This window comes from Podarcis vaucheri, assembly GCF_965113315.1.
Source record: "Podarcis vaucheri genome assembly, chromosome: 3".
In the NCBI taxonomy this organism is placed as follows: Eukaryota; Metazoa; Chordata; class Lepidosauria; order Squamata; family Lacertidae; genus Podarcis; species Podarcis vaucheri.
Window position 1 is genome coordinate 61,851,266 of NC_138761.1, and position 12,199 is coordinate 61,863,464.

A 12,199-nucleotide genomic window follows, 5' to 3' on the forward strand; every position below is an offset into this window, starting at 1 on the left:
TCTAGTTACTTTCTACATTAGGAATCTTGGCTCGAAAATGCAGAAGAGGCTAATAGCAGAGATTGGAGCTAGGTGACCCAGAGCTGTTGTTGCGTTGGCAGAGTGCATTGCAAGTTGTGGTGGCTTTCCCCACCACTGTCTGTTGGGTAGCAAGATTTCTATCTAGGGAAGCTTGACAAAAAATGGTATAAGGAACCTTGCTGAAGAGCAGATTACAGCATGGATCATCTTCCTTCCATGGTCTTTAAGGCATCAAGTTCAATCCTGGTTTTGGTCAGTTGGGAATTTTCCAACCTTGGACATCCTTGCTTGTATGATACAAGTTACATAAGAGACTGGGGGGCGGGGGAGTTAGAATAGGAAAAATATAAAGCTGTAAAAAAATCTCCTCTCATGTATTTCAAGATCCTCATAGGTGGGAGGAGGAAAATGTTCAATCTCCTTGCTGGCGAGAGATTTTTTTGTGATAATGTTGTAGAGTTGACTTCACTCTGGTGAAAGAACACATAAAGCTTCCCAGTTTCTTGATGACATATTGTGTACATTTTGAACCCCTCTAATATTTTTATGTTAAGCTTTGTTTTGGTGGGCCTCCCCCCTGCCCTGCCCTGCTCTAAAATTTGATTGTTTTTATCTCCCATGTTCTGTAGGAAATGAATTGCTGCTTTCTTGGATGCTGGTGACAATTACAGGGGGCATCAGAGGCGAGATGCTGATAGGAGACTGGAGGAGAGAATAAGCATCAGACTTCTCCCGGGAACTTGCTTGGGATAAATCAGCTAGAAGCCACCAATGAATATTTCTAAAGACGGCTGTTAAACTAGGGCAAGCAGAACTGCCGGCGTTTACACACAGGAGAGAAACGTGAGTGCTTAGCGAAATCTCGGTGCTAAAAATAATTTGCACTTTTATTTATAACAATGTTATCATCGTCGAGGAAAGTTAGGCAGAATAGTGCATGGCAGGGCTAAAAAGATCCCCCCCCCACTGCTTATTGCAGTGCAGGGATAAAGACACACATCTTTTCACTGTTCTAAATAACAGTGACTTCCATTCTGCTATAAGTGAGGGTCAGTAGTTACTGTTGGCTGCTTCATAAAGCCAAATAATTTTCATTACACAGAAGAATTCAAATAAGGCTACTCTGAATAAGAACCGGCTATATGACTTTATTCCTATGGAATTTGGTGCCAAGTACACTCTAAAATTCTTTTAAGTCTTCCATTTTTAGAAAAACATTGCTTTGTATTTTATATGGCTTCATATTGAGAAGCAGAACATGAATGATTGTAGCCATCTTTAAACAATAGAATGATAGAATTGTTGCGTTGGGGCCCTGAGGATCATCTAGTCCAACCCCCTGAAATGGAGGAATATGCAGCTGTGCCATATGGGGTTCAAATGCCTGGCACTATCAGCTCCATGCTCTAACAAAAAAACATGGGTTTGTGGGTATAATGTTCCAGCTGCTGTAACTCACATTTTGAAACACTTTTTAGTTTATAATTTTTGTTGGTTTACCATATACAAAAAAAGTAAGTTTAAATGTATGGCAACACTAGTTATCTTCATAAGTTTCAGTCAAGAGTTTGATATTCCCTAATTAATTTTCTATGGCTACAATATTGTAACACTTACCTGGGAGTAGAGTCCACTGAACTAAAATGAGTTTGCTTCTTCATAGGTTTGCATTATTAATGACACAATATAGGAACACAGTATTTTACCACACAATTCTCTACATGTCTACTCAGAAATAGGTTCTGTTTGAGTTCATTGAGACTTAGTCCCAGGTAAGTGGGTATATGATTACAGCCTTGGTGGCCTTTTGGGAAAAGTTCCATCAACTTTGCGCATGTAAAAAAGAAAAGAAAACATTTCCCTATAAAATTATCAGGGTGCCTAGGAATTAGTGTATTTTTAGTTGAAGGAAAATCTTGTCCATTATTGGAATGTACCCCTGTTTAAATATACTAACCTTGCAGTGAAAAATGTTGCTCATTTTTCCACTGCTGAGAAATCCGAAGTTTCGTTAGGGTGACTAATAATTTCATACCATCTGATATGATTTACAGAATTTCTTCTACTTTATTAAGGCGATTTATAAAACTGTTAAGCTGGTTTTCAAGGGAGAGAACAGCCTGTAATTTTTCTAATAGGATCCAGTATCTGAGCCCATTCCTTTTAACATGCCACTTTTGGGCAACATGTTCATTGCCCCCGTGGGTCTTATCCTATGACAAAGTTCAGGGCACGGTCCAATGTTCTGCTTGTTTAAAATAACTGAATCAGGAATGGATCCTGACTCCCATTGTCCTATGAGCCCTAGTTGAAAGAAATGTCATTTTCCTTTTAAGGTGGTTTTTTGTATCATAAGATTCAGTACTACTGAAAAGCTACCACTGGGTGAACTCCAACAAAGCTTGAGCAGGTCTCTGTTGCTGTAAAAGACCTTTTCCTTCATTTCCTCTCCCTGCAGGCTCCCTGCACCCTTAAAATCTGCTCCAGAGGACTGGGACCCTCTGGAACAAATTTTGAATGCATACCGGGGGGGGGCAGAGGGGGGGGGAGAAAAAATCCATGTGTAAGTGGATTTCTGTTGTGCAAGCCACCATTGGCTCTCACCCGCTATGTCAGCAAGCCAGTCCCCAGCGTTCTGGTCTACAGTCGAGTGCAACTAAGAGTCGTAAGCCAAGGTGGAGTTAGGCAGATGACAGAGCAAGCTGGGTTCTTCATGACTAGGGTTACCAGTGTCAGGGAATAGGTTTAGCTCTGAACCCTAGTAGCAACCCTAAATTGTTTCCTTTACTTTCTCTGGTATAAATGTGGGACTGGTTAAGTTTAGTCCTGTGGGGGAAGTACAGCACTGCAGCGGGGTTGGAGGATTGGCATGTTATGAGCTGCAATCCTGAACTGTCCAGGTTTCTCTGAGGCGCAATGTATATGTTTGTGCACAAAACCCGCAGAGCTGCAATTCATCCCCAAGAGTCTCTGGGAAGACTTGTGATTCAGAACCTTCATTTCACCCAACACCGTTGCAGATCCTTCAATCTGGGACTACGTTTTTGCTGTCAAATTTCTTTAAAGGAAGCTACTTTTGTTGTAAAGTGATTTAGGGAATTGAAACCCGTTTTTTTGCGATGTTGCTTTTATACAAGTGTTAAGCCAGGCTGCTCTGCAGGGGCCAAGGGGAGGAGGATAGAAAGCACGTTTAGAAATGTATAGACAAATGTTAAGCTGTGCGCGGCATAATATATATATATATTTTAGTAAATGAAAACCAGCATTGTAAAGATACATTTATAGGTAGAATTTTGTAGCCTGCATCTCTCCCTTTATACTTTGTCCTTATACTGCAGTGTCAAAAAATGCAGAAACAGCTCGTAATTGCAGTTGTTTATTTACACCAGCCACTTGTGGTTCTGTCCACTGAAGATGCTTAAACTCCAGCCTTTCACAGCCACCTAAGAGCAGCAAATTGACTTTGGGTCTCTTGTAAGAATATCTAAATGTAGGCTGTTGAATAATCCCTTTGGGGGCCCTGTAACTATTTTTATGCCTGGATATGCGTCATCAGTGGGTATTTTCTCTGGTGACTAGCTTACATCAGTAGGTCTCCTACCATACATTCTATAACTGAGTGACTTATGATTGATGGGAGTCACTGCTGCTGTTTAGCTTTTATCTGTGACCTCGAATAATGGACAACCGGAATTTCCAGGCTGTTCGGTTCTTTGGAGTGACTGGAGAGATGAGGCGATTGCATTGCTGATAAATGCAGGTATACCGGGGATGGCATTCACTGGGAAATCGGGAAGGGGAAGAAAGGGAGGTGTTCCTTGTCTGAACGGCAGTAAATCCTATCTCTGTTGTTCAGTTTTCACTGGGAAAGGTATGTTTCCCGAAGCTACGGAAGAAACTGCAGTTGGATTTCAGGACGTGATGTGTGGGCTGCATTGTTTCCTAGTGATCTATGTACTGGAGTGTAGCAGGAGCAATGTGTATGGTTCAGTTAGCTGATCTTTTATCCAAGGAATGCTTGCTTTTTTCCCTGCAGCTCTGCTGAGAGTGATGCTGTGGAATGTAAAGCAGCAGAGGAGGGAAGTGTTTGTGTGCTCTTTCAGCTTCTTGTTGTGTTTCTGCGTCTGCTTTTAAAAATATATATATAGGAATACGGAATGGTGAGCATTTGATGCAGGGTGTGCAGTCCAGATGTTCTCCAGGTGAAATCATAACATGCAGCAAGCAAGGCTGTTCTTAAATTGATAGGTTACACCTGCCTCCGTGACCTGCTGAGCTTTTGGTAGCAATTAATTTCCTGCTCTCTTTTAAGTTATTTCTGGTAGGGAAATGAATAGTGATTATAAAAGGCATATTAGTAAATGACCCCTTCTGTTCCTTTTCCTCCCCCCCTTGCCACCTCCCCCCCTCCCATGACATGTGTAAATGAGACTGCGGTAGGCTTGTGAGATTTTTTCTTCTTCTCCATCTCTGTTGAAGCACACTCTGTGAGGACAGCTGAGTGCTGGAGCCAGCCTGAGGCACTTTCGCCTTCCTTTCTCCCTCATGTTTACTCCGCTTGACACAAATGTGATGGCAGCGGATGCCACGTTCAACTCTCGGTGACCTCTGACCTCAGGACTGTCAAGCTCTTTCGCTGGCATTCAGGCTGTCAAGAAAATGACAATAAGGTGCACGAAATACCGAGTGGGTAAGGTACTCTGTGTGGATCTGAAAACAATTAAGCAGCTAACTCTGCCTCTGCCTGGAGGAGAATATTATTCATTTGTTTGTGAAGCTGTATAATTGGAGGGTCACAGTAATGGGCTTTTCCTTGTTCCTTGATGCCTCTCTCATGAAGAGTGGGATTCCTCATAGCCCTGCATTGTATCTTGCAGGGGTCGTTGCAAAACAGGCAACAACAACAAACCAGTGTTATACTTCTTTTCTTTTTATTATTTCTGTGGTATTAAGGATGCAACCCTTCCATCTATTACGCCTGCAATAAGATCAGAGGTGCTAGAGGTTCTTTAATCATACGAAGAAATTCCTTCTCAAGCCCATAGATCTATATCCATAAATGTTATTTTACCCTGTAGCTATTATACCAACAACTCCCTTCTTGTCATCCATTCATATACAGTATCTGCTATTAGACAAGGACAGAATACGGATACAATGCTGACACTCCGATAGCTTTGCTCTGAGACTAGCAGGCAGAGCTCATGCTGGATTTAAGTATCCCAAGTTATATCCAAAGTATAAGGCTGTAATTTATAACGCTTGGTTTTGAGTAACCCCAATAACATCCCAAGTATAATTCTGAAATGGTACAATTCCAGATTCACTTTCCCCATTCATTTATCATTAGCAAACTTTTGAGCTTAAGTTAAAACTGTTTGATAATGCAGTCCTATAACATGTCTACTCAGGAGTAGTGACCCCAGGTAAGTGCAAACAAGCTGAAGCCTTAGAAAATGCAAATAAGTACCATGGTTTGACTGTGCCAGGTATATATTTATGTATTGCTTTTTTATTTCAAGAACCTTTGATGACTAATGCCAAGCTGGTTATATAATTCACAGTAAAAGGTTAAACTCAAAATCTTGATGGGACTGTGAGTCATTTGCTGGGAAAACCAATCACTGAACTCTTCTGGGATTCTGTGTTTAGGAAATGTAATGTTTATGTGTGTGCTTCTGTGTATTATGGGTCCCTTAGCAGGTGGTGTCAAAGGCTCATCTAGAAGTAGGATGTGGGTATTACTGTTGATTTTCTATCAAAGTTTATGTGGAGAATTCAGTGGACAGGTTTGTTCATAGTCGGCTGCATTTAGGATTTAACAGAATTGTCCTGGGACCGGATTGATTAGTGTTCCTGGTCTGAGTTCGTCTTTTCCTGCTATATGTGTTGTTTTGACCTGAAAACCAAATGCAAAACAGTCAATAATTACCTTGTCTTGGGAGACCCAGGTAAGCAAAGTGTGTGTGTGTGTGTGTGTGTGTGTGTGTGTGTGTGTGTGTGAAGCCCATGATGGGCTGCCTCAAGTGACTTGTGGGCTGAATTTGGCTAGGTGGGGCACATGTTGTGCAGACCTCTTATACTGTAGATCGACTTGAGAGCAGTACTAAGTGGGTGAGTGGAATGACTTTGCAAGGAGATGATTTGGTAAGGAAAGCATTACTAGTGGGTGGACAGAACTGGTTCCTTCCACTATACTGGCTGCAGCATTCCAAGAACCCATGGACTTGTTTCATAATTAATATCTGGTAAAAATCAGACAATAGGAGTTGCTGTGGGGCTTAATTCCATTCCTGGCTGCTGTACTTCAAAGGTAAATGTTTTAAGAACCTTTTCAGACCCCCTTGGCTGTGAGTCCTGAAGACATGCTCCCTGCCTTGCTTGCCTTTCCCACCTGGCCTGGGAGGGCAGGGCCCTGACTGACTCCAGCTACAACAGCCGAGGCTGCTGTACAAACTATTGGGTGGGGTATTGTTTAGTGTGTTTTTGTTGTTGTTACTGATATCACTCTTTTGTATCTTTATTTTCGTTGTTATCATTTAGATGGACATTTTTAAATTTGGTTGTGTACCTTTTGATGTTTTATTTATCGTTTATGACTACTTTGGGTTATGTTTGTAATTGTGTATTTTTTTCGTGTTGTAAGCTGCCTTGAGCATGGTTTGAACTATGAAAAGTCAGCATACAAATAAAATGATATATCATGTTTGTATGTCCCATCAGTAGCCTGATGCAAAAGAGAACTGGGCTTCTGTCCCTTTCATAAATATGCACATTTATTTATTTTAAACTATATATTACACCTGTTTGTCAGAAGAAATTTGAGGCAGCTAACTGTCCAAAACAGAAGTTATAAAATCTAAAGCAATCCACAATTCAACCAACTCCTAAATCAAAGTATCAGTATAACCCTTTTGTGACAATAACCCTTCTGTAAATAACTATCAAAGATGCAGGACCCTGCCCTCTTTTCCACTTTAGCCACCCTTTCAGTTTCTAAATATCAGTTCTGAGCTTGCATTAACACAAATCCTATGTTGTATGGTATCATGCTGTCTACTCTTCCACTCTCGGGGAAACTCTTGATGAGGCATCTTCATGAATCATGCCGAAAGTGAACAGTTTAATGCCACCTATGCTGTCATACATGGTACCCAAATAGAACTGCTTCTTGGCTTTGGATGTGAATTCTTGGCTTGCCAAATATGTATGAAATGTATGTACATGGTTGGAGAAAACTGAGAAAGTGAGTACTGTTCCCTTCCACATTGGCAAATGATGCAATTAATTAGGAAGTCCAGTCTGTACTGAGCAGATTCTTCCACACTCCAAATGTTTCTTTTCTCAACTAGTCAGCAGGCTGTCCAGTTAAGGGGACCCATTTTCCAGAATGAGAGTGAGCTGCCTTTTATTTTACCATTATATTTGCATGGACAGGCGGAGTCCCCAGATCCTGCACGGTCCCCCCGTCATGTGAATAACGACTCGAGACAACGTGCTATGGGATTAAATTGGCCACAACTTTATTAAATTTCAAATGTGGGTAGACCTTGGCTCAGACATTGGGCGTTCTCCCTCCCCGGTCTCCAGCCGGGGACCTAGGGAGCATCAGGGTTATCCAGTGTGTGTGGGGGGGATGGGCCGGCTCTGGAGAACATATGTTCAAGCAGAGATGGCCGCCCCCGTAACGCCGCCGCCGCAGGAGGGAGCAATGACGACCTTTCGGTGTACGGCCAAAGCCTCCCTTCAGAAAACCCCTTTAACGGGGAACCCTGGTATCGCCGCCGCAAGAGGAAGATGGACAAAAGGATTCCGCCCAAGGCCTGATACCGCCAAAGTTGTGACGTTTTGCTACGGGAAAGGCGAAACCTGCCAATGCAGGGAAATTCCTTTCCGGCCCTTTAACAGCAACCTTAACGTAGCAGCGCCCGCATACCTGTGAAGAAAAGTTAACCTGCAAAACCTGTGAAGAAAAGTTAACCTGCAAAATAAGACCTTAACTGAGGGTGGGTAGGGTGGGAGAAGCTCTGGAGCCAAGTGAGGATTCCCAGGTAAGATCCTCCCTCTATTGTGTGGGCAGGTAATCCCTCTCCTACCTGGCCTGGTCTCCTTGGCAACGCTTCCCCAGGTGGGATTGGACAACTGACTGAGGTAGGTGGAGACCTCCAGGTATCCCACCTGAGGGAAGGCAAAGCCAAGCCTATGCTGTTGGAGCCGCTCCAGATCTAGGGGCTGCACGCGTCCACGCAAAGGGCGCCCCCCATTTCAAGCGGGGAGCAGTCATTATTTTACCATTATATCTCTTAATTCCCCCATAACACGTGCTGTTTGTGCAGTGTTTCAAGTGACTATGCCCAATAATTACAAAAATGGTCAGGGTTCAGCAGATAGATAGATAGATGTTGTTGTTTAGTCGTCTAGTCGTGTCCGACTTTTTGTGACCCCATGGACCAGAGCACGCCAGGCACTCCTGTCTTCCACTGCCTCCTGCAATTTGGTCAAACTCATGTTCTTAGCTTTGAGAACACTGTCCAACCAACTCGTCCTCTGTCGTCCCCTTTTCCTTGTGCCCTCAATCTTTCCCAACATCAGGGTCTTTTCCAGGGAGTCTTTTCTTCTCATGAGGTAGCCCAAGTATTGGAGCCTCAGCTTCATGATAGATAGATAGATAGATAGATAGATAGATAGATAGATAGATAGATGATAGATAGATAGATATAAACAATGCAATGTCAGATGGTTGTTCTGTGTCCCTTTTTTGTTCTCTGAGCTTTCGTTTAGGCTGTCCGCAGTACCAGCTGCATTGGCAGCATCCATCAGAACGGCACTGGGAGTGACAAGATAATTTGAAGTCAGAGCTATCCTGGAAGCAAATGAATCAGTAAACAAGTTAGAATGATCCTTTGGGTTAGACTCATGCTTTTAAAAAAAGATGACTTAAAAGTTTTTTTTCTTTTTTCCTATTTCCATTTCTGGCACATTTTGCTTCATCGCTAGTGGCAGCTCCACTGCAGCCGATTTTATGCTTGGGATACCCAGTCTTGGGGTGGAACACTTTTCTGGCTGCCTGCTTGGCTCCTCCCTGGGACCCAGACCTTCACCTCCCAGCTCACTGGGCCCCTCCTCTGGTTCAGACCTCTCTTGAGGTCCTGATCTCTTCTCCCCCATCTCACCAGGATCTACCTTGGGGCCATGCAGCTCAAGTTCCCCGATCTCCCATTTCTCTGACCCCCCTCTCCAAGGCACCTTTGTGGGGTGCATGACATTGGGGGTGGTGGGAGTAACCCCCAGAGAAATATGGCTCATCATGTGAATGATTGGTCTTTGCCTTGCCTAATAAGGATAGCTATGCTGGGACTAGACAACAGAAGTAACAAAGGCTTGTTCCATTTCTGCATTAAAAGAGATAGTGGTATGTTCCTTATTGAAGAATCCATCATTTGAACCCTCTGATAGAAATCACGATTGTCCAGTATACAACATTACATTACTGGACAAAATATTTGTGGAGGCGTGAGGCTGAGCTTCACGTTTTCCTTGATGATGTTAATTATCTAGATTTCTTAAAGTTGGGTTGCTTTAGGGTAGCATCCAGAAGCTTCATTCAGGCGGCCTGCAGTATTTCTGTAAAATTGCAATTAAAAATCATGCAGATTCTAGCACATTACAGTTGCTACAACAGGCAGAAAAACCATTAAGTGATCTGCCAAGGCCCTCAGCAATTTTTAAGAGAACTGTTGGGGAAAATGGTTTGGAAGCCACTGCCTTAGTGCACGTTGTAAGAGGTGACCCTGATTTTGCTGGACCTCTCAGGGACATTTGATCCCACCAAGTAGATAGCATATTGTTCAATAATTGGAAGATGTGTTCATATTTCACCAAGCGCTTTGGGCATGAATTCTTAAAATCACTGTAATAGGCAGACTCGGCCCTCTAGATGTTTTGGAACTACAACTCCCATCATCCCTAGCTAACAGGACCAGTGGTCAGGGATGATGGGAATTGTAGTCCCAAAACATCTGGAGGGCCGAGTTTGCCTATGCCTGCTGTAATCAATGATCTTGGAGCAGTATTTTCACTTAGGTTGCAATCCTATGCACACCTACCTGGGAATGTAGTGTGTGAACTCAGCATCCAGGTAGGCATGCATGGGATCAGGGACATCACCTTTAAAACGAAAGCAAAATCATCCCCAGTGGGTTTCAGAAGCACAGCCTGCTTCTGAAATTTTAGAAGTCCTTCAGTGTAAATACTGCAAAGCATTGATAAGTCAGTTTATCAAAGCTGCCCTCAATGTTTTAATTGGATGTTCTGTCATATTCTCAATCCAAATCATGACCTTGTAGCCACCCTGCCATAACATGGTTATGGTTGAGTAGTGCAGCTGCTGTATTTCTGATTTAAACATAACCTCTCTTTTGAAGTGTGAAATTTGGCATGCTTTGACACTCTTGAATTCATTCCAGGCCCAGCTGGAAAGATGCCATTGACTATAACACAGGCAGAATCTGGCCCTAAACCAGAGGATATTTTTATTTTTATTTAATTCAGGCTCCCCATCCCATACTTCTATGAATTTAGATTAAGTATTGTCATGCAAATTTTCAAGTGATTTCTTTTATAAAAAATCAAAGATCTGAATATCAAATAAGGATTGGTAATATTTTAAGAACCACACTGAAATATTAACAACTAACTCAATAGGAATTCAAAATGATATTTGCTAATGTTTCCTGGTCTTGATAAGAAAGGGAAGTTATTTTGTTTGCATAAATCAAGTAAGTGGTAGACAATATATTAACAATTATGGTCACAATCAAACTGAATTTCCTTTGTTTGGATAAATAGGAACATAGGGACATTACATTATGGGCATGATCCAAGTGAAATTAGACACTTTATTTTAGCTCAGTCAGTTTCAGAGAGAGGATTTTAAGCATACAATACTCTCAGTGCCCCAAGGAGTCCAGAGCTAAATACTTGTTTTTTGCCCTCTCAGTTAAAATGCATGAATAATCCACATACGTATAGCTGTTCTGAGGAAATTGACAGAACTGAGGGATCATCCACACTTCTGCTTGCCCTGTTGTTTCCCCCTGGGGAAACCTGCTGTTTACCACTGAATCAGAGCAAATGTCAGTTGAGTTTTACTCCGCGTTGATGCTTGCTCTGATTTAGCACTAAAGAGTAAACTTTCTGGGGGAAAGCAGTGGGGCAAAGGTAAAACCACTCTGACCCATGATTTCTAGGCACAGGGCAAGCACAAGTGTTGAAGAGCCGTGACACATACTGAATTTGGGCTGAATTGTGTGTGCTTTACTTGCCCTAGGTAGAGAATGTTTTAGAACATGAATAGAAAATTACAGAAAGGAAGCATACTATGCTTAAACTTCTATTTTAGATTTTCAGAGCTTTCCCCCCTTGCTTATTTTGTATATTCCCTTCCTCATCTACTGGAAGTTTCACTTGAAGGTAATTCATTTTATAAATCAAAACAAACTAAAGTCCTAAACGTGTCTCGGGGAATAAATCCCATTGAATCCCCTGGAATTAACTTCCGAATAAGTGTGCTTAGGATCACACTGTGTGAATATAATTTAAATGTTATGTTCAGTACATCTTCTGAGAGTTACCAGCTTGAGGGTCAGCACTGTGTAAAGTGTTGAGCCCTTGCAAAGTATTCCTCCTCCTTCTCTTCATCCGTGCTTGCTGACTGAGAGAACGGTTTTGCCTCTTTTTATTAGGAGGAGATTGCAAGGACCTCTTCCCCCTTACAGCTTAAAATGACTGACAGAAATGTTGTGCCTCAGCTCTCTATTTTGTCCCTCCCCATTCAGTTCATGACCGTTTGAAGGGCCTGTCATTGACAGGCCACCTGCAATGTCCTGTTACGTTACACTTGGGCTCCCAATCATTCATTACCTCCTTCCCTCATTTAATTAACTTGAGGAACACAAGCTGGGTTAAAATGCTTTTGCTGGACACTAAGCCAATGCGGTGTCACACCTGTTCAGGTGCATGAATAAGGTGAGAAGGAAAGGCTGCCACACACTAGCAGTGTACATGCATTGGATGAATATTGTCCGAGGGTCAGGCTTAAGCATCTTCAGTTCAAATAGGGTCAGGGAGCTGCTGATGGGAAAGGCTAGAAATCTGGGAGAGCTATTGCTGGTCATAG

General features: G+C 42.5%; 1 protein-coding gene across 5 annotated transcripts in view; it reads left to right on the forward strand.

Moving 5' to 3' along the window:
- The window catches only part of HIVEP2 (HIVEP zinc finger 2), a 137,354-nt gene that overhangs the window by 51,504 nt on the left and 73,651 nt on the right, over positions 1-12,199 (forward strand). For 3 of the 5 annotated variants that reach the window (XM_082215865.1, XM_082215866.1, XM_082215864.1), the window contains exon 2: positions 651-864. The exons of 1 other annotated variant lie outside the window; for it this stretch is intronic. The gene's annotated coding sequence lies outside the window, so the exon portion shown is untranslated. Of the gene's footprint in view, positions 1-650; positions 865-3,636; positions 3,782-12,199 lie in introns of those variants that run through there. One more of the 5 variants, XM_082215867.1, reaches the window with a different exon arrangement.